The sequence below is a fragment of the Zea mays genome, chromosome 9 (assembly GCF_902167145.1).
Source record: "Zea mays cultivar B73 chromosome 9, Zm-B73-REFERENCE-NAM-5.0, whole genome shotgun sequence".
In the NCBI taxonomy this organism is placed as follows: domain Eukaryota; kingdom Viridiplantae; phylum Streptophyta; class Magnoliopsida; order Poales; family Poaceae; genus Zea; species Zea mays.
The window spans coordinates 17,899,935-17,922,793 of NC_050104.1; positions in this window are offsets into that span (position 1 = coordinate 17,899,935).

Below are 22,859 nucleotides of genomic sequence, written 5' to 3' on the forward strand. Positions count from 1 at the left end.
GAGAGCAGATGCCGGAGAAAGAACTGTGCCGGCCCCTGAAGATGATGAAGTCGTTATCTTCCGAAGCTTTTTAAAAGCTGGGCTACGATTCCCTTTAAGCAGATTCGTGGTAGAAGTTCTGAAAACATATCAGGTTTACCTTCATCAACTTACCCCTGAAGCAATAATAAGAATGGGAATCTTCGTCTGGGCTGTGAAGAGTCAGGGCCTAGAGCCAAGTGCAAAAAGTTTTTGCAATGTTCATGAATTGTTATACGAAACAAAACCCTGGGGCAAAGAGCAATATCATAATAACTTTGGCTGCTACAGCTTCGGTGCTCGCTCTGGATCAAGCTGTCCCGTGCCCACCTTTCGGAAGAGATGGCCCGGAGAATGGATGAAAGAATGGTTCTATGTAAAAAATGATTTGAAGGTTCGAGAAGATATTAAGGATATCATCATGCGCCCCATCTGGCAGCGCTTCGGACTCCGGAAACCGAAGGTAGAAATGGATGAAGCAGCCGAAGAATGCTAATGGGCCTTCGGCGTAGTCTGCTCTTTTATCGGGACAAGGGATTTGGTACAAGAACACATTGCCTTCAGAGTATGGCCTCTTGCAAATAATTGGGAAATGGCGAAAGAGACTGTTAGAGAAACTGACGAAAGTGGGCTAGTCAGGCTGAAGTATACATTCAAGTATGGAGACAAATTCGTTGAACCCGATGATGATTGGTTAAAGAGCATTGAGACTTTAAGTGATGAATTGCTTGGGATATATTCGAAGGCCGAAGATACTGCAATGTCAGCAGCCTTCGGAGGCCGAAGGAAGAAAAGGTTGAACCGAGCTTTTGATGCAATTGGGTTCGTGTACCCCGACTACCATTATCCAGTGCGGGGGCAGAAAAGGAAAGGTACAGCTTCTGCAAAAGAAACCGCTTCAGCTGGTCCTAGCGAGCCAGCACCGAAGAGAAAAAGGGTGAAAGTTCTCACACACCGGCCACGCTACATTGAACTGGCCACAGTGCCTGAATTCGGCAGCGCAACATCTACGGCTCCCGAAGCTAAGAGATCAACTCTACTGCCAGGATCCACAGAGTTGGCCAAAGCGCCAACAACAAAAGAATTGGAGGAGCCACAGACTCTGTTACCAGAAACCAAAGAGTTGGCCGAAGCACCATCAACAGAAAAGATGGAAGAAGCACCATCAAAAATCAAAAAGGGGCCAACAGTGACCCCAAGAAGAAAGAGAATGGTTAACGTATTGGATGTTTTGGAAACAATTAAACTTCCAAGCACAACCCCAAAGAAGACTGTTGAGACTTCTGAGGCGCTTGCTGAAATATCCGTTGCTGAGGCTCCGAAGCAACAGACTGAAGTTGGAACTGGGCCTTCAGAATCAACCAAGGTAATACCTTCAGAAGCAGAAGAAGCAAAAACTGCAAGATCAACTGAAGAAATGAAAATGTCAGAGCCTAGTTTGGTCGAAGAAATTGATACTGCTGCCCCCGAAGCAACTTCCAAAATATACGATTATATTGTGCGTCATGCTTCGGAGAAAAAGTTATCGGAAGAAGAAGCTTTTGAAGCTAACCACTATGCCAAAGAACTGAAATATCCGAAGGGGGCTCTAGTGTTCAATGGGACGAACGAAGAAGATTTCCTATATTGCCTCCCGGACAACAAAGAATTGTCCGTCTGTCGGGAGATGGCTAGAAGTATGGGGTTTCCAAAGCTCGAAGCTGGCTTATGCGCTATGACGAAAGAAGATCTCGCGGACAGTCTTGCGTATAATAGCCTGAAGGTATGGGAATTAGGCATTTGTAAATTTTATAATTCGTAACTCATTCTTTTATTCTTATACAAACTCTTTTTCATATAGGGTTTAATTCTAAGCAACGCACTGAGGGCACAAAAGAGTGCCGAAGACGAGAGCTATGAAATTGCGTTCAACAATCTACGATCAGAAGTTATTAAACTGAGGAACGAAGCTCTGGAAAAAGATAAAATTCTGCTTACATTGGTAGACAAGGTAAAAAAGGACGAAGCTGCTTCAAAGGTCCAGACCGAAGCTCAAAAACGTGAAATTAAAGATCTTCAAAAACAGCTAGCTAGAGCTAAAGAAGAACGTATACTTGAAGAGACAAAACGAGAGCTTAGTGACCAATTGGCCAATCATTTGGAGATAAGCGTTAAAGAGCTTCGGGCATCCCAGAGAAAATACTATGTTAAATCCATAGAGTGCGTCAAGAAAATAAAATCCAGCTTCGCCAGTGTTGGTGCATTCTCCAGCGAAGAGAATTTTTCGAGAGGCGATCCCGAAGGTCCAATGGAATGGATCAGCCACGAAGCAGAGGCCTTCGAGGAAATTCTGAACAGCCGCGGCGACATCTGCGCTTTCTCGGGTGCTAGAGGGATTGCTACTGTTTTGGAGAAGAAAGGCTGTGAACATGTAAAATCCTTAGCGCAGTCCGAAGCTTCTTTGTCTACTGAAGACATTACAGACCCCTCACCCGAAGCAAGCATGGTCAGCGGGAAATTCTTTACTGATATCTGGGATAACGGCGGCCGAGAATTGGCACAAGAAATTATTCAAAGGAGTGATAAAGGCATCCACGATGCTAGAAAAGTAGCGGAAGCTGCCGAGAAAAGTACAGAGCCCGAAGGGCACATAGGTATTAATTAGTGGTTTTTATCATGCTGTAATTTTTAATTCCAGACTCTGTTCTCGGCTTGTAATGGTAATATAGCCATATCTTTTCTTCCCTCAGAACCTGCCGAGGCATCTCCGGGTCCCCACCCGAAGGGGGACGATGAAATTAGAAAAATGGCTGAAGACATTATGGATAAGGTTGTCAACCGACTTTTGAACGAAGCTGCAGAGATAGTTCTCAAGGAGGATTAAATCGTTATTGTAGAAACATTTGGAATATAAGATGTGTAATATATTGTAACTTTTAATGTAACATATAATCTATTTATAATTTAATTCTTTACGATGCATGAAACTTTGCGTACATACCATTTTTTGAGCCTTCGGCGAAAAAAAACACCTTCCCTTCTTTTCATGCTTCGTGAAGAAAATCTTTTCTATATCACAAGAATTTGTTTACTTCTCTGATAAAAACATCCAAGCTTCGTGAACTATCCTCCGAAGCTTCTCTTTACTTTGATTCATCTTGTGCCTTAGCACGATTTTCTCTTTTCCAAAATATGTTCCAAAGATTAACATTGTATCCCCTTCTTGTTCTAGATGCATCATGTTGTATGATGCTCATGTTATGCAAAAATGATGTGATGATGTTATGTTATGCAAAATAATTTTTATGCCGCAGATACATATCCCTGTAATAAAACACACACTATACATCAGCACTGACTTTTCGCTGTAAGCCTCCCTTAGGAGCTTCTTCGCCTTTTACTTTCAGCGGAATCAGCGTTTATTTTTCGCTGTAAGCCTCCCTTAGGAGCTTCTTCGCCTTTTACTTTCAGCGGAATCAGCGTTTATTTTTCGCTGTAAGTTTAGAAAACTTACACTGCGCTCCCTTAGGAACGACTTTTTACTGTTTCGAACAATTTGTACTGTGTCCGTTAGATCAAATTTTTGATAATTCAAAGGTCCTCCAAATCAGTATAAGTTCGTATGCTTCGGCAACTCGAGCCTATGGAAAAAACATATCTTTATTATGGTAAAAGACGAAAATATTACAAGGAATTGAAATTCAACGAAAGACATTAAAACGCTTCGTAATTGTTTCTTATTGACAAAAGGGGAATAGTGAATGTAGAAAATGCAAAAGAACTGCTGTTGAGGTAGGATATTTGTCAATAAATGTGCTTCGATTCTGGCACAGTGCTGTTGACTGTGCGAGCTTCGGATTCCTCTCTGAAATCCCTCTGAAGATGATTGTGCTGACTCCCTTCTGGCTGTTGCCCTCACTGGGTCGGCGGTGGCGGTGGAGGTTGCTGCCAGGATGCTTGGGATTGACTCGCCGAAGCAACAGAAGCTGCAGGGTGATTGCCTACATACTCTGGAATATAAGGTGAGTGATACGAAGCAGTATGCATGACCTGCTTCGGTTGACTCTGTTGTGCTGCTGCTTGCGCTATTTCCTTCTGCTTCTGGATGGTAACATGGCACATCCTGGTAGTATGGCCCTTGTCTTCACCACAGAATAGGCAATATATTTTTCTTGGCTGGTCTCCAAACCTTCCCCCGAAGCCCCTGGCGCCTCTGCCCCTCGGCGCAGGCGGCCGAAAAGAACTCTGCTGTTGGGCTGAAGCTTGTGAAGAGTGTTGTGGCCTTTGCTGCTGGCTCCCTCGATCATCAGTTTGAGCAGAGTTATGGATTGACCTAACATGCCTCGGGTGAAATCTTCCTCCGAAGCCCCTGGTCATTTCAGAGAACCTGAATGCTTCCTCCCTTCTTTGGCGGAAGTCATTGTCAGCTCGAATGTATTCGTCCATCTTCTGGAGCAGCTTCTCCAACGTTTGTGGTGGCTTCCTGGCAAAGTACTGCGCTGACGGTCCCGGCCGAAGCCCCTTAATCATGGCCTCAATGACAATTTCATTGGGCACTGTCGGTGCCTGTGCCCTCAGGCGCAGAAACCTTCGGACATACGCCTGAAGATACTCTTCATGGTCCTGGGTACACTGGAAGAGAGCCTAAGCGGTGACTGGCTTCGTCTGAAACCCTTGAAAGCTAGTTATCAGCATATCCTTCAATTTATGCCAAGAAGTGATTGTCCCTGGCCGAAGAGAGGAGTACCAAGTCTGAGCAACACTCCTGACGGCCATGACAAAAGATTTTGCCATGACTGCCGTATTGCCACCATACGAAGATATGGTTGCTTCGTAGCTCATCAGGAATTGCTTGGGGTCTGTATGACCGTCATACATGGGGAGCTGTGGTGGCTTGTAGGACTGGGGCCATGGTGTAGCCTGCAATTCTGTTGAGAGAGGAGAAGCATCATCAAAAGCAAAGTTTCCATGATGGAAATCTTCATACCAGTCGTCCTCATTGTGAAATCCTTCCTGATGAAGCTCTCTGCGTGGAGGCCTTCGGCTTTGATCATCTTGAACAAGATGACGAACCTCTTCAGAAGCTTCGTCTATCTGTCTCTGAAGATCAGCTAGACGAGCCATCTTCTCCTTCTTGCGTAGCACCTGTTGCTGAAGGATCTCCAGGTTTTGGATCTCCTGATCCAGGTCATCCTCCGGAAGTGTTGGACTAACAGCCTTCCTCTTCTGGCTTCGGGCCTCTCTGAGAGAAAGGACATCCTGATTGGGATCCAGTGGCTGTAAAGTACCAGCCCCTATCGCTGAAGCTTTTTTCGGCGGCATGACGAAGGTGATGCTTGCCGAAGTTGTTCAAAAGTCAAGAAATGGAAGTGAGTTCACCGGAGGTGGGCGCCAATGTTGGGGACTTGTTCTCAAATGCTTCAGCTCGTGAGAAGGTAAAATTACAAGTGTGACGCAAAAGCCAATGCCAACTCAGCGTGAACAGTACAGGATCACTGTTCATCTATTTATAGGCACGGGACGCAGCCCATGTAAAATTACATTAATGCCCCTCACATTTATCAATAACTCTATGATAATTCTTCGAGGTCCAATCTGGTTTTTCATCTTTAAGTCGGTTTCCTTTTCCGCCGCTATTCCGAAGCTCTTCTACACACAGCTTCGGCTCTGCGCCAACCTTCGTGTTCTTTGTGCTTCTTCGTACCATGGATCTGATCCGAGTCCGAAGATACCTGTCAATGTACTTTACTCCAGAAATATTGTTAAATCATGTTTTAGAGGACCTTCGGAAGCCGAAGGCCCCCAACAATGCACATAAAGATTTAGCAAACGGATTGCATATCCTTGCAAGGACTATTTCAGGAACTTTACCTCTACTCACTTCTAGGATATACGAGGTAAGTGCACGTATCAATATAAATAAGCCACTTTGTCTGATGGTGTTCGATCGACTAGATCTATATATTTGATAGAAAGTTCCATAAAGGTTCACATATTGATCATCAAGCTCACGCCTTCAGGGCATAGAATATGACATTTATTGTCTCACGGTTGTGATCAATATAATCATTCGCTTCCCCTGATGATGACATATGTTAAAGTCGTTATCCCTCATAACTCAAGCATATTCTTCAAAATATATGTCTCATTGTTCATCTGGAATAACGAGAATGAATGAGGTTGGGGTGCTATCATTTTCTATCTTACACCACAATTATACATAGTTGTGCAAAGCAAATAACATGTCCTTCAATAGGACTTAGGGGATAATATAGTTGCAATAGTACATATTCTAAATATGACACATCGCTCGAGGCGTTCATCCATTGCAACATCTATGATGGTGTCACAAAAGTTCATCTAAGATCGTAATCCATCAGAGATTTTTCATCGATCAGATACATCATTATAGTCTGTCATTCTGGCACAATGAGGATATTTTGCCAGTAACACCTAAACCTTATAGGTTTCTGCCATCAGGGCTTTAGAGGATACTGTAATTCCACATCTAGTGGAAATTACCATGAGTAGAACTCATGGAATGCACATGTGCTTATTTGGTGAACTTCAAGTCCTTTGGTACCTCATCTTATTCTTTTTCGGGTCTGTATGGGTCTTTATCCTTTTATAGGGATTATCAAACTTTGGTGTTCAACACAGACTTTGTTTCTTCTGGATAGGTTCCATCTGGGAACGATAATCTCAACTACGAGATATTCTCCCTACATAGGAGAGTGATTGAAAGGGAATTAGGCTTACACCTAGTTCCTAAATAATTTTGGTGGTTGAATTGCCCAACACAAATAATTGGACTAACTAGTTTGTTCTAGTGTATAAGTTATACAGGTGCTAAAGGTTCACACTTAGCCAATAAAAAGACCGAGAGTTGGGTTCAACAAAAGAGCAAAGGGCCAACCGAAGGCACCTCTGGTCTGGCACACCGGACTGTCCGGTGTGCCACCGGACAGTGTCCGGTGCACCACCGGACATGTCCGGTGCATCAGAGGACTCCAACTCGAACTCGCCACCTTCGGGAATTTTCAGAGGCACTCGCGCTATAATTCACCGGACTGTCCGGTGTACACCGGACAGTGTCCGGTGCGCCAAGGAAGAGCGGCCTCAGGAACTCGCCAGCTTCGGGAATCTCCAACGGCTAGTCCGCTATAATTCACCGGACATGTCCGGTGTACACCGGACTGTCCGGTGCAACTCCGAAGCAACGGCTTCTCCGCGCAAACGGCTACCTGCGGAGCATTAAATGCGCGGGCAGCGCGCGCAGAGGTCAGGCGTGCTCATACTGGCACACCGGACAGTAAACAGTACATGTCCGGTGTGCACCAGACATCCAGGCAGGCCCACAAGTCAGAAGCTCCAACGGTCGGAATCCAACGGAACTGGTGACGTGGCTGGGGCACCGGACATGTTCGGTGTGCACCGGACTGTCCGGTGCGCCATCGAACAGACAGCTCCACCAACGGTCAAGTTTGGTGGTTGGGGCTATAAATACCCCAACCACCCCACCATTCATAGCATCCAAGTTTTCCAGCTTCCAACCACTATACAAGAGCTAGCATTCATTACAAAGCACACCAAAAGAGATCAAATCCTCTCCCAACTCCACACAAAGCATTAGTGATTAGAGAGAGTGATTTGTAGTGTTCATTTGAGCTCTTGCGCTTGGATCGCTTCTTTTCTTTCGCATTCTTTCTTGTGATCAAACAGTCACTTGTAATTGAGGCAAGAGGCACCAATCGTGTGGTGGCCCTTGCGGGAAGCTTGATTCCCAAGTGATTTGAGAAGAGAAGCTCACTCGGTCCAAGGGAACGTTTGAGAGAGGGAAGGGTTGAAAGAGACCCGGCCTTTGTGGCCTCCTCAACGGGGAGTAGGTTTGAGAGAACCGAACCTCGGTAAAACAAATCCGCGTGTCTCACTTTGTTATTCGCTTGCGATTTGTTTTGCGCCCTCTCTCGCGGACTCGATTATATTTCTAACGCTAACCCGACTTGTAGTTGTGATTATTTTTGAGAATTTCAGTTTCGCCCTATTCACCCCCCCTCTAGGCGACTTTCAATTGGTATCAAAGCCCGGTGCTTCATTAGAGCCTAACCGCTCAAAGTGATGTCGGGAGATCACGCCAAGAAGGAGATGGAGACCGGCGAAAAGCCCACTACAAGCCACGGGAGCACTTCATCGGAAGAGTCCCGCACCAAGAGGAAGGAGAAGAAGAAGAGCTCCTCCAACAAAGGGAAGGAGAAGAAATCTTCTTCTCACCACAAAGAGAAGAAGGAGAGATCTTCCTCTCACAAGCCACATGGGAGTGGGGACAAGCACAAGAGGATGAGGAAAGTGGTCTACTACGAGACCGACACTTCATCAACATCGACCTCCGACTCCAATGCGCCCTCCGTAACTTCTAAACGCCAAGAGCGTAAGAAGTTTAGTAAGATCCCCTTACACTATCCTCGTACATCTAGACATAATCCATTACTTTCCGTTCCATTAGGCAAACCACCAACCTTTGACGGTGAAGATTATGCTAGGTGGAGTGATTTAATGAAATTTCATCTAACCTCACTCCACAAAAGTATATGGAATGTTGTTGAGTTTGGAGCACAGGTACCATCCGTAGGGGATAAGGATTATGATGAGGACGAGGTGGCCCAAATTGAGCACTTCAACTCTCAAGCTACAACCATACTCCTCGCCTCTCTAAGCAAGGAAGAATACAACAAGGTGCAAGGGTTAAAGAATGCAAAGGAGATTTGGGACCTCCGCAAGACCGCACACGAGGGTGATGAACTAACAAAGATCACCAAGCGAGAAACGATCGAGGGGGAGCTCGGTCGCTTTCGACTTCGCCAAGGGGAAGAGCCACAAGACATGTACAATCGGCTCAAGACTTTGGTAAACCAAGTGCGCAACCTCGGGAGCAAGAAGTGGGATGACCACGAGGTGGTTAAGGTTATTCTTAGATCACTCATTTTCCTTAACCCCACTCAAGTTCAATTAATTCGTGGTAATCCTAGATATACTCAAATGACCCCCGAGGAAGTTATCGGGAATTTTGTGAGCTTTGAATGTATGATCAAGGGCTCCAAGAAGATCAACGAGCTTGATGAACCCTCCACGTCCGAAGCACAACCGATGGCACTTAAGGCGACGGAGGAGAAGAAGGAGGAGTCTACACCGAGTAGACAACCAATTGACGCCTCCAAGCTCGACAATGAGGAGATGGCTTTAATCATCAAAAGTTTTCGCCAAATCCTCAAGCAACGGAAGGGGAAGGATTACAAATCCCGTTCGAAGAAGGTTTGCTACAAGTGTGGTAAGCCCGATCACTTTATCGCTAAATGTCCATTATCAAGTGACAGTGACAGGGATAACGACAAGAAGGGAAAGAGGAAAGAAAAGAAGAGGTACCACAAGAAGAGGGGCGGCGATGCCCACGTGTGCCGCGAGTGGGACTCCGACGAGAGCTCCACCGACTCCTCCTCCGACGAGGACGCCGCCAACATCGCCGTCACCAAGGGACTTCTCTTCCCCAACGTCGGCCACAAGTGCCTCATGGCAAAGGACGGCAAAAGGAAGAAGGTAAAATCAAGATCCTCCACTAAATATGAAACCTCTAGTGATGAGGATGATGCTAGCAATGAGGAGGATAACTTGCGCGTTCTTTTTGCCAACCTTAACATGGAACAAAAGGAAAAACTAAATGAGCTAATTAGTGCCATCCATGAAAATGATGACCTCTTGGACTCCCAAGAGGACTTCCTAATCAAGGAAAATAAAAAGCATGTTAAGGTTAAAAATGCTTATGCTCTAGAGGTAGAAAAATGTGAAAAATTATCTAGTGAGCTAAGCACTTGCCATGAGACAATAGACAACCTTAGAAATGAAAATGCTAATTTGTTAACTAAGGTTGATTCCATTGTTTGTAATGCTTCAATTCCCAATCTTAGAAATAATAATGATGATTTGCTTGCTAAGATTAAGGAATTAAATGATTCTCTTGCTAGCCTTAGATTAGAAAATGAAAATTTGATTGCTAAGGCTAAAGATTTTGATGTTTGCAATGTTACTATTTCTAACCTTAGAAATGAGAATGATATACTACATGCTAAGGTTGTAGAACTAAAATCTTGCAAACCCTCTACATCTACCGTTGAGCACACTTCTATTTGTACTAGATGTAGAGATGTTGATATCAATGCTATTCATGATCACATGGCTTTAATCAAACAACAAAATGATCATATAGCATTATTAGATGCTAAAATTGCCGAGCATAACTTAGAAAATGAAAAGTTTAAATTTGCTAGAAGTATGCTCTATAATGGGAGACGCCCTGGCATTAAGGATGGCATTGGCTTCCAAAGGGGAGACAATGTCAAACTTAATGCTCCCCCTAAGAACTTGTCTAACTTTGTTAAGGGCAAGGCTCCCATGCCTCAGGATAACGAGGGTTACATTTTATACCCTGCCGGTTATCCTGAGAGCAAAATTAGGAAAATTCATTCTAGGAAGTCTCACTCTGGCCCTAATCATGCTTTTATGTATAAGGGTGAGACATCTAGCTCTAGGCAACCAACCCGTGCCAAGTTGCCTAGAAAGAAAACTCCTAATGCATCAAATGATCATACTATTTCATTTAAAACTTTTGATGCTTCTTATGTGCTTACTAACAAATCCGGCAAGGTAGTTGCCAAGTTTGTTGGGGGCAAACACAAGGGGTCAAAGACTTGTGTTTGGGTACCCAAAGTTCTTGTTTCTAATGCCAAAGGACCCAAAACCGTTTGGGTACCTAAAGTCAAGAACTAAAATTGTTTTGTAGGTTTATGCATCCGGGGGCTCAAGTTGGATACTCGACAGCGGGTGCACAAACCACATGACAGGGGAGAAAAAGATGTTCTCCTCATATGAGAAAAACCAAGATCCCCAACGAGCTATCACATTCGGGGATGGAAATCAAGGTTTGGTCAAAGGTCTTGGTAAAATTGCTATATCTCCTGACCATTCTATTTCCAATGTTTTTCTTGTAGATTCTTTAGATTACAACTTGCTTTCCGTTTCACAATTATGTCAAATGGGCTACAACTGTCTATTCACTGATGTAGGTGTCACTGTCTTTAGAAGAAGTGATGATTCAATAGCATTTAAGGGAGTGTTAGAGGGTCAGCTATACTTGGTAGATTTTGATAAAGCTGAACTCGACACTTGCTTAATTGCTAAGACTAACATGGGTTGGCTCTGGCACCGCCGACTAGCCCATGTTGGGATGAAGAGTCTTCATAACCTTCTAAAGGGAGAACACATTTTAGGGTTAACAAATGTTCATTTTGAGAAAGACAGGATTTGTAGCGCATGCCAGGCAGGGAAGCAAGTTGGAGCCCATCATCCACACAAGAACATCATGACGACCGACAGGCCGCTTGAGCTACTCCACATGGATCTATTCGGTCTGATTGCTTACATAAGCATCGGCGGGAGTAAGTATTGTCTTGTAATAGTGGATGATTATTCTCGCTTCACTTGGGTATTATTTTTACAGGAAAAATCTCAAACCCAAGAGACCTTAAAAGGATTCTTGAGACGGGCTCAAAATGAGTTCGGCTTAAGGATCAAGAAAATAAGAAGCGACAACGGAACGGAGTTCAAGAACTCTCAAATCGAAGGCTTTCTTGAGAAGGAGGACATCAAGCATGAGTTCTCTTCTCCCTACACCCCACAACAAAATGGTGTAGTGGAGAGGAAGAATCGAACTCTATTGGACATGGCAAGGACCATGCTTGATGAGTACAAGACTTCGGATCGGTTTTGGGCCGAGGCAGTCAACACCGCCTGCTACGCCATCAACCGGTTATATCTTCACCGAATCCTCAAGAAGACATCCTATGAACTCCTAACCGGTAAAAAGCCCAACATTTCATATTTTAGAGTTTTTGGTAGCAAATGCTTTATTCTTGTCAAAAGAGGTAGAAAATCTAAATTTGCTCCTAAAACTGTAGAAGGCTTTTTACTTGGTTATGACTCAAACACAAGGGCATATAGGGTCTTTAACAAGTCCACTGGACTAGTTGAAGTCTCATGTGACGTTGTGTTTGATGAAACTAACGGCTCTCAAGTAGAGCAATTTGATCTTGATGAGATAGGTATTGAAGAGGCTCCATGCATCGCGCTAAGAAATATGTCCATTGGGGATGTGTGTCCTAAGGAATCCGAAGAGCCTCCAAATGCACAAGATCAACCATCCTCCTCCACTCAAGCATCTCCACCAACTCAAAATGAGGATGAAGCTCAAGTTGATGAAGTAGAAGATCAAGCAAACGAGCCACCTCAAGATGATGGCAATGATCAAGGGGGAGATGCAAATGATCAAGACAAGGAGGATGAAGAGCAAAGGCCGCCACACCCAAGAGTCCACCAAGCAATCCAACGAGATCACCCCGTTGATACCATCCTCGACGACATCCATAAGGGGGTAACCACTAGATCTCGTGTTGCACAATTTTGTGAGCATTACTCTTTTGTTTCCTCTATTGAGCCACACAGGGTAGAGGAAGCACTCCAAGATTCGGATTGGGTGGTGGCGATGCAAGAGGAGCTCAACAACTTCACTAGGAATGAGGTATGGCATTTGGTTCCACGTCCTAATCAAAATGTTGTAGGAACCAAATGGGTCTTCCGCAACAAGCAAGACGAGCATGGTGTGGTGACAAGGAACAAAGCTCGACTTGTGGCCAAGGGATACTCCCAAGTCGAAGGTTTGGATTTCGGTGAAACCTATGCACCCGTAGCTAGGCTTGAGTCAATTCGCATATTATTGGCCTATGCTACTTACCATGGCTTTAAGCTTTATCAAATGGACGTGAAAAGTGCCTTCCTCAATGGACCAATCAAGGAAGAGGTCTATGTTGAGCAACCTCCCGGCTTTGAAGATAGTGAGTACCCTAACCATGTCTATAAGCTCTCTAAGGCGCTTTATGGGCTCAAGCAAGCCCCAAGAGCATGGTATGAATGCCTTAGAGATTTCCTTTTTGCTAATGGCTTCAAAGTCGGCAAGGCCGATCCTACTTTGTTCACTAAAACTCTTGACAATGATTTGTTTGTATGCCAAATTTATGTTGATGATATCATATTTGGGTCTACTAACGAATCTACTTGTGAAGAATTTAGTAGGATCATGACACAAAAATTCGAGATGTCTATGATGGGGGAGTTGAAGTATTTTCTAGGATTTCAAGTCAAGCAACTCCAAGAGGGCACCTTCATTTGTCAAACGAAGTACACTCAAGACATTCTAACCAAGTTTGGAATGAAGGATGCCAAGCCCATCAAGACTCCCATGGGAACAAATGGGCATCTCGACCTCGACACGGGAGGTAAGTCCGTGGATCAAAAGGTATACCAGTCGATGATTGGTTCATTGCTTTATTTATGTGTGTCTCGACTGGACATTATGCTTTCTGTTTGCATGTGTGCAAGATTCCAATCCGACCCTAAGGAATCCCACCTTACGGCCGTAAAACGAATCTTGAGATATTTGGCTTATACTCCTAAGTTTGGGCTTTGGTACCCTCGGGGATCCACTTTTGATTTAATTGGTTATTCGGATGCCAACTGGGCAGGGTGTAAGATTAATAGAAAGAGCACATCAGGGACTTGCCAGTTCTTGGGAAGATCCTTGGTGTCTTGGGCTTCAAAGAAGCAAAATTCGGTCGCTCTTTCCACCGCCGAAGCCGAGTACATTGCCGCAGGTCATTGTTGCGCGCAACTACTTTGGATGAGGCAAACCCTGCGGGACTACGGTTACAAATTAACCAAAGTCCCTTTGCTATGTGATAATGAGAGTGCAATCAAAATGGCCGACAATCCTGTCGAGCATAGCCGCACTAAACACATAGCCATCCGGTATCATTTTCTTAGGGATCACCAACAAAAGGGGGATATCGAGATTTCTTACATTAACACTAAAGATCAATTAGCCGATATCTTTACCAAGCCTCTTGATGAACAAACTTTTACCAAACTTAGGCATGAGCTCAATATTCTTGATTCACGCAACTTCTTTTGCTAGATTGCACACATAGCTCATTTATATACTTTTGATCATATCTCTTTTATATGCTATGACTAATGTGTTTTCAAGTCTATTTCAAACCAAGTCATAGGTATATTGAAAGGGAATTGGAGTCTTCGGCGAAGACAAAGGCTTCCACTCCGTAACTCATCCTTCGCCGTCGCTCCAAGCCACTCTCCATCTTTGGGGGAGAGAGCAAAAGGACTTCATCTTTGGTATAATCTTAACTCATTTGTTTATGACCAAAGGGGAAGAAATTACTTCGAGGGCTCTAATGATTCCGTTTTTGGCAATTCATGCCAAAGGGGGAGAGAGTATGAGCCCAAAGCAAAAGGACCGCACACCACCACCAATTTCAAAAACTTAGTTTTTCAAAGAATATTCTTCAATTGGTATCCCATTGTGTTCAAAAGGGGGAGAAAGTAGTATTTCAAAAATGATATATCAAAACCCTCTTGAACACTAAGAGGAGGATCTCATTTAGGGGAGTTTTGTTTAGTCAAAGGAAAAGCATTTGAAACAGGGGGAGAAAATTTCAAATCTTGAAAATGCTTTGCAAAATCTTACTCATTTACCCTTGACTATTTGCAAAAGAACTTTGAAAAGGATTTACAAAAGAGTTTGCAAAAACAAAACATGTGGTGCAAGCGTGGTCCAAAATGTTAAAAATAAAAGAAACAATCCATGCATATCTTGTAAGTATTTATATTGGCTCAATTCCAAGCAACCTTTTGCAAACTAGTTCAATTATGCATCTCTATATTGCTTTGGTTTGTGTTGGCATCAATCACCAAAAAGGGGGAGATTGAAAGGGAATTAGGCTTACACCTAGTTCCTAAATAATTTTGGTGGTTGAATTGCCCAACACAAATAATTGGACTAACTAGTTTGTTCTAGTGTATAAGTTATACAGGTGCTAAAGGTTCACACTTAGCCAATAAAAAGACCGAGAGTTGGGTTCAACAAAAGAGCAAAGGGCCAACCGAAGGCACCTCTGGTCTGGCACACCGGACTGTCCGGTGTGCCACCGGACAGTGTCCGGTGCACCACCGGACATGTCCGGTGCACCAGAGGACTCCAACTCGAACTCGTCACCTTCGGGAATTTTCAGAGGCACTCGCGCTATAATTCACCGGACTGTCCGGTGTACACCGGACAGTGTCCGGTGCGCCAAGGAAGAGCGGCCTCAGGAACTCACCAGCTTCGGGAATCTCCAACGGCTAGTCCGCTATAATTCACCGGACATGTCCGGTGTACACCGGACTGTCCGGTGCAACTCCGGAGCAACGGCTTCTCCGCGCAAACGGCTACCTGCGGAGCATTAAATGCGCGGGCAGCGCGCGCAGAGGTCAGGCGTGCCCATACTGGCACACCGGACAGTAAACAGTACATGTCCGGTGTGCACCGGACATCCAGGCAGGCCCACAAGTCAGAAGCTCCAACGGTCGGAATCCAACGGAACTGGTGACGTGGCTGGGGCACCGGACATGTCCGGTGTGCACCGGACTGTCCGGTGCGCCATCAAACAGACAGCTCCACCAATGGTCAAGTTTGGTGGTTGGGGCTATAAATACCCCAACCACCCCACCATTCATAGCATCCAAGTTTTCCAGCTTCCAACCACTATACAAGAGCTAGCATTCATTACAAAGCACACCAAAAGAGATCAAATCCTCTCCCAACTCCACACAAAGCATTAGTGATTAGAGAGAGTGATTTGTAGTGTTCATTTGAGCTCTTGCGCTTGGATCGCTTCTTTTCTTTCGCATTCTTTCTTGTGATCAAACACTCACTTGTAATTGAGGCAAGAGGCACCAATCGTGTGGTGGCCCTTGCGGGAAGCTTGATTCCCAAGTGATTTGAGAAGAGAAGCTCACACGGTCCAAGGGAACGTTTGAGAGAGGGAAGGGTTGAAAGAGACCCGGCCTTTGTGGCCTCCTCAACGGGGAGTAGGTTTGAGAGAACCGAACCTCGGTAAAACAAATCCGCGTGTCTCACTTTATTATTCGCTTGCGATTTGTTTTGGGCCCTCTCTCGCGGACTCGATTATATTTCTAACGCTAACCCGGCTTGTAGTTGTGATTATTTTTGAGAATTTCAGTTTCGCCCTATTCACCCCCCTCTAGGCGACTTTCAGTGATCATTCATCAGGAATGTATTATTCGGTATGAGATTTATATGATGCATATTTATAATTCAAAGATATGAGTCCTCCTAGGATCTCATGATGGATCTTCAGAATCCTATTAACTGCATATTTTAATTCATGCCATTTGCCAGATATATTACATAGCAGAACAATGTTTATTCAACACATACGTGGGATGGGTCTCTCACAAGACCACTTGAACCATCGCATTCACCACACATTATTTCAACAATGCCCATAAATGTTCGAACTTCAAGCTCGTGACTTTCATTTTGCGTGTATTGGTTCAGCCTCGATTGCATTTATCAATGACCTGATAAGAGAGCTTAAAGCACTCATGCCTAGGACTTTGTTTTGGATCCATTTGCAATCTAGAGGGACAAGATAGGTGTCGACACATTTGTATCCCATATTTAATAATGATCTTCGTCATTTTCCAAAAACAAAAGATCCATTGTTCCGTATTCCTAGCACAATGATATTGCGCGCATTACTAGGAATTTCATCATCATGATGAACCTCTTCGTGAGGCAACTCACTAGCAGGGCGAGTTCATTGAAGGAGAGTTATTACAGACCACATGAATCTGCAATTAGAATATATGCTTTGACTAAGACCAACGGATCATATTCGCAGGCGTCCCCGAGAATAGATCAAATGCCAATAAGTCAAATGTGGATATTATATTAATCCCGGGTATATCCACATCTACATCAGGTAGAAGCATTTAGACCAATATGATTACTCCTCAACGATTTCTGGCAAACTCCATATACACAGGAGTACACACCGAACGACAGGTTCAGTTTGGCTTTTGTGCGTTTAATAGAATATTGAGGCATTACACTATATGGGCATTCCTCCCCCTAATGCCGAGATGTTCTAAAAGTATACATATAAAATCCCCAACCACAATCATCCAGTTGTGGTCAATGTATGCTATTGTGTTGATTTATTTGGAAAATCTTACGCACATTACAGATAGGGGTTTTATGCAGTGAGCTTTGGACTTAGATTAATGTAGTGGCATGAATACTACATATTTGTCCTTCAACATGAAGGGTTAGTCTCAACATCCAGCGAGACATGCAACAACAAGTTGCTTCATGGTTACAATTCTGCAAACTTATTGTTTTTATCACCAAATACACAGTCAATCATTAATATTTAGACTAACATGCACAACACTATTTTTATCCATAAGGGTCCTTCAGGGGCTCATGCATACCATTCGTCGTTTGGAGCCATTAGTTGACTTCAGGTCAACAAGTAAAATGACCATCAAGGTTTAGCACTCACAAGGACATTCACTGGTTGCATTGTGCTTTGAGGCACATAGGAAAATGTGTGTTTATATTGATAGTAAAGTGCACGACATCAGACCAATGCTGCCAAGCAAAGATTTTTATATGCAGAGATGTATAGTCCAACTCATTTTATTATTGCCCATGGTTTACCCAATTATTCATACCGTTCTGAAATTGGGTATCGATTTATGCAACATTTTAGGTATTATAATTTTGAGAGGGAATTTATAACAATAGTTAATAAATTGTGATGCTGCCAGCAGGGCAAACATTTCTCCTCATATTATATACCATTTTGTTCTATAAAGCATTATTTCGATCTCTTCGTTGTTCGACAAAAAGAGAAGCTTTGGAATAGAACAGGCAAGGCCAAGAATTCATTTTTATCTGGGAAAAATCACCATATAACTAGCTTTTCATGAAACAAATGATGATAACTGCTTGGCAAGAACGAAAACAAGACTAGTATCCGCCTAGGATTCGTCTTCAACAACAGATAGTACTACTCTCATACGAAGGAGTCATTAGGACTAGGGAGAATACAATAGGTCTCCATAAGATCTTTATATTTCTATCTCAAATTATCATCACTAGTAGTCTAGTGGTCAAGACATATGACTCTTCTGGCTCCGAGGACCAAGGACATGTTAATGTCTAATTTAGCTTCAAGCTCTGTGGTGATGTGGGATTTCATAGTTATTTGTCTACTCTTCTCACTTCTGGTAGATCGGAGGTAGATAATGGTAAGCATGCCAAAGGGTGGAATTCAGTGTAGTTCGGCTACATAAACTCCAGGTATGTGTCCATTCAGGACCGACCTTTACCATTTAGCTTACAGTGTATACCAAACTTGTCAAAGGACTATCCCGAGTCAATTCAGTGACTATAAGTATTTACAATTCTGAGAGATGTATGTGACACAAGCATAGAGGTCCTAGATATAACGAGTAAAGTGGTTCGACGGGAACACACTATGGTTTTCACACCAACATAGTGAAAAAAATCTTAGCATAACCTCTCGGTATTGTCACACCTGGTTTTAGAAGGCAAACCGAATGCGAACCATGTACGTGCCAGGATCAGTTATTCACGTACACAGCAGTTACATAATATGGACATCATCACACAGTGCTCAAAATAGTATTAATAAGGGAAATAGTCGATTACATCATACGTCTGAGACGTCCATATAGTTCTTACAATAAATCAAAGTGCGGAAAAGAAATGTAGATAACGCGGCCTTCACAGGCAGCCGACTGGGGGGTTGCCGCTAACCCACACCTAGAACTCGTCGTAGTCTTGGAACTCCTGGAAGTCTCCTTCCACAGCTTCATCTTCGCCTGAGCAGTGGTTGCAATGCTGACAACCTGGGGGGGGTTTGGTGTGTAGAGCAAGGGTGAGTACACATCAACATACTCAGCAAGTATCCTGTTTGGCTGTAGTGGACTAGCTTTATATGGGGATAAGTCAAGCAGTTGCTTTTAGTTGGTCAGGTTATTACTTACTAGTAGAAAGCCAGGTTTTAACATTAACCCAAGTTATTAGCCCAATGTATCCTTTCCAAACGGAAAGAATACCACTTACCAATACCATAATCGTAATCAGAACCATCAATCTCATTGTCACCTGTACCAAAGTATCTCTGATCAAGTATCACTAATCTCTGGAGCTCCCTTGGCCGCTCATAACCGCGAGCACGGCTGATATATCAGTTTTCAAACACTCTGCAGAGGTTGTGCACTTTACCCACAAGCCGTGATTCCCTCTCTGGCCCGGGCTTGCAAGACCCTTATTCACTCCCGAGGTGAATGGCCAAGGATTCACTACGAAGCCTTTACAAAGATTCCCCGGGGCTGTAGCCACCCGTTAGGTTTCCTAAATGTACCGCACTCCTCCCCAAGGGACAAATCAACCTTGGCAGAGCGAGCCGCATACACCGAGCCCCATTGACGGCACGACGGCGAAGCGAACTACACCCCGGATCCTCTAATTATTCAGCTAAGGGCACCCCATTCCACCCTCATGGTTGCACTGTTTTCCCGGGCGGTCATCCATTGAACAGGTCCTTACGGAGAGGCACTCGAGAAACCGCTCGAGTCCCCTTAAATGCCACAAGTATAATCATAAATAAGAACGGGAAAACAGCGTATCATAGATAACCACATCATGTTCATTGATTAAAGTTGAGCAATAGCATCAAACTAAGCAGTAATAATCCGACCCAAATAGGTAAACAAGGACATGGATAACAAAAAGCTAGTCAATCCTTAGGTATAAATGTGTGATGCGGGAGGTGAATTAAAGAATGATTAGGACAGAGATAGGTCAAAGGACACTTGCCTCCACCAACCGACTGCTGCTCAGGGGCTTCTCCTGCGAATTCCTCGGGCTCTTCGACCGGATCGTTCTCTATGCGAGCGCAAACATACATACATCCATCCACATATTTAATACAAAAGAACAGTACACCATACAAGGGAACAAATAAAGCGAATATGCATCAAGTATGACATTTGACATTGCATTTGTTATGGTTAGAATGAAACGGGAAAAGGGTCTCGCAGGGGGGTTAAAGTTTATGCACTAATGATTAGTTAAATTATGCACTCTAGTTTCAATAGGTTCCTAACAAAAGAATTCTGTTATATGCACTAGTGGGAACCTAATCATTTTAAGTTGATTAACATTGCACGGGATAAACAATTAACTAAATGAATCAACTAGCGCAACGAAATTCTAAATTAAACTTCTCATTTCCATAGCATGAACCATGATTAGTCTACCCAAAATAAGGTAATTATGATCACAGAAAGTAAATAAAATAAAATAAAAAAAATAAAAAAAATAAAAAAACAGGGGGGGCGGTTGAACCGGCCCTAGGGCGGTTGAACCGGCCGGCTGGGCGAGCGGCTGGGCCGGCCAGGGGCGCGGCCGAACCAGCGGGCAGGGGGCGGCTGGCGGGCGGCCAGGGGCCAGGGGCGGCCAAGGGCGCGGCCAGGGCGGGCCGGGGGCGCGGCTGGGCGCGGCCGGGGGCGCGGCTGGGCGCGGCCGGGGCCGGCCAGGGCGCGGCCGAGGCTGGCCAGGCGCGGCTGGGGCCAGGGCGCGGCCGGCGGCTGGGCTGGGGGTGGCCAGGGGCGCGGCCAGGGGTGGCCGGGCGGTTGGGCTGCCAAGGGGAGGGAGGAGGGGAGAGGGGAGAGGGAGGGAGGAGAGGGAAAAAGGGGGGGGGGGCTCACCGGCGATGGGCGGCCGACGGCGAGGGCGGCGGCCGAGCAGGGGGCGGCGGCGGTTAGGGCAGAGGGGTAGGGGCGGCGGCTTAGGGAGAGAGAGGGAAAATGAGAGGGAGAGAGAGAGGGAGAGGGAATTGGGGAAAAAAAGGGGAGGTGGGGGGGGGCGGCTGGGCCTGCCAAGGCCCAAGAGGGGGGCGCGCAGGGGGCTTGGGCCGGCCAAGGAGCCCATGGCGCGGGAGAGAGGGAAAGGGGAAGAGGGAGAGAGAAAGAAAGAGAAAGAAAAAGAAAAGATTATTTCCCTGTTTTCGAAATCCGATCTTCCTAGATGAATGCATTTGCACTTTCAAACAATCAAAGAATGCATAGCTCGGCATGGTGCATCAAACAACATAAAGTATTTTTTTGAGTTTTTCTTTACACGGGAATTCCAAACCGAATCCCGCTAGCTTTGGAAAAAGTCAAGGTCTAGCGAGGGCAAAAAGAAAAAGAAAAGGTAACGCCCGAATTTGGCGAGTAAAGAAAAGAAAAAATTCAACTGCAAAATTCGGGGCGTTACAGGTATACTCGCAACTTCGTGTTGCTGGCGATTACATGTCCTTTTATCTCATAGTTTGCTTCATGTCATTTAGCGAAAAAGAGAGCAATGTGCTAACATCTGGTTGAGCAATGTATGGCTGAGATTTATAGTCTTAAATCATTTGGTAAGGCATTTTGCTTACTAATAGAATCCCAATTTGTGATGTCTTCTATGCCAAAAAGGATTTCATGCATTATATATCTTGGGGTTACTTCGGGTAAAACTTTTATGCATGAGGAGAGAGCAAAGTTAACTTATCTGTGTTTCATTGTAATTTAATTTAATTTCCCAGATTTTTTAAGCACTATAGAGCTTGATATAGTTGTTATGGCCACTTGGCGATATATATAAATATATGATGCCACACAACACAATCAAATAAAATATAGAGTCAAACAAAATTGTTTACAAAGGTTGCGTTATGATGTGACTTCAGGGGCTTGAACAACCCACCACAATCCACACGAGTACAAGCTCTAGTGTATCTGGCGTCAACGCGTGTGCGACCATCAGGGCAACGACAACACATCAAACCTTCGTAACCAGCTCAACAGATGCAGTTGTGGCTTGGTAGTTGGGGTACATGACAAGTCCATGAAACTTGCGCAACAGGCGCAAGTGTGGCTCGATGATCACGACAGACAAACAATGCCTACAGGGCGTGCGAAAAATGTGTGACTCGATGATGGCGGTCCGACTCAACGAGAGTGGTCCGATTAAGTGAGAGTGTGACATAGCAATCAAATGACGCAACCAAGTTCGTACGACACAAATACTGCGTCGTGTTGCCAGGGCGCAGCCAGTGCTCAGCCAATGTCATAACTCGGTCGATTAATAACGTAGTCTGTTCGACGTGTCTGAGTACCCACTATACAATTTAATCGCTCATCGTAAGTCTGAAAACTCAACGCAACGCAATTCAGAGCGATTTAAATATTCTCAGTATATCCTTCACATATGTTTTAATAATTTTCTGCTAATTATTTAGCACATGAAATAATATTAATGCAGAAAAAATAAGACACCAGAATTAATGTATGAACATAACATATGAGGCGTAAAAAAGATATTTTCTCGTATTTAAGCATATATTTTTCTACTAATTATTTGCGACAAGAAATAATTTAGTATCAACAATAGTCTCAAGAAGCTAATGCGCTGTGCACAGGAATTCACGGCTTAAAAATGCATAAACATCTATAACGCCAGATGTTAACGATGCTTCTTAGCTGCATTTTTTGTTCTGATAAATGAATGAGTGACTAAATAAATAACGGAAACATGCATGGGGCCATACACATGCACGTTTTTTTATCTCAACCATGCAACAGATTGCACGTCATCACCCTTTTCCTCGCTACCAGCCAACACTGCCGCTATTCCACCAGCAGTCGCCGCATGGAGGATCTGCGCGCTGGGGCTTGAGGGCGGCCGAGCCGCCGCCGAATCTGACGGGCAACAAGCACACGGGCTCGCAGGTGATATACGCGATGAAGAGTAAATCGCAGATCCACTCAAAATTTCA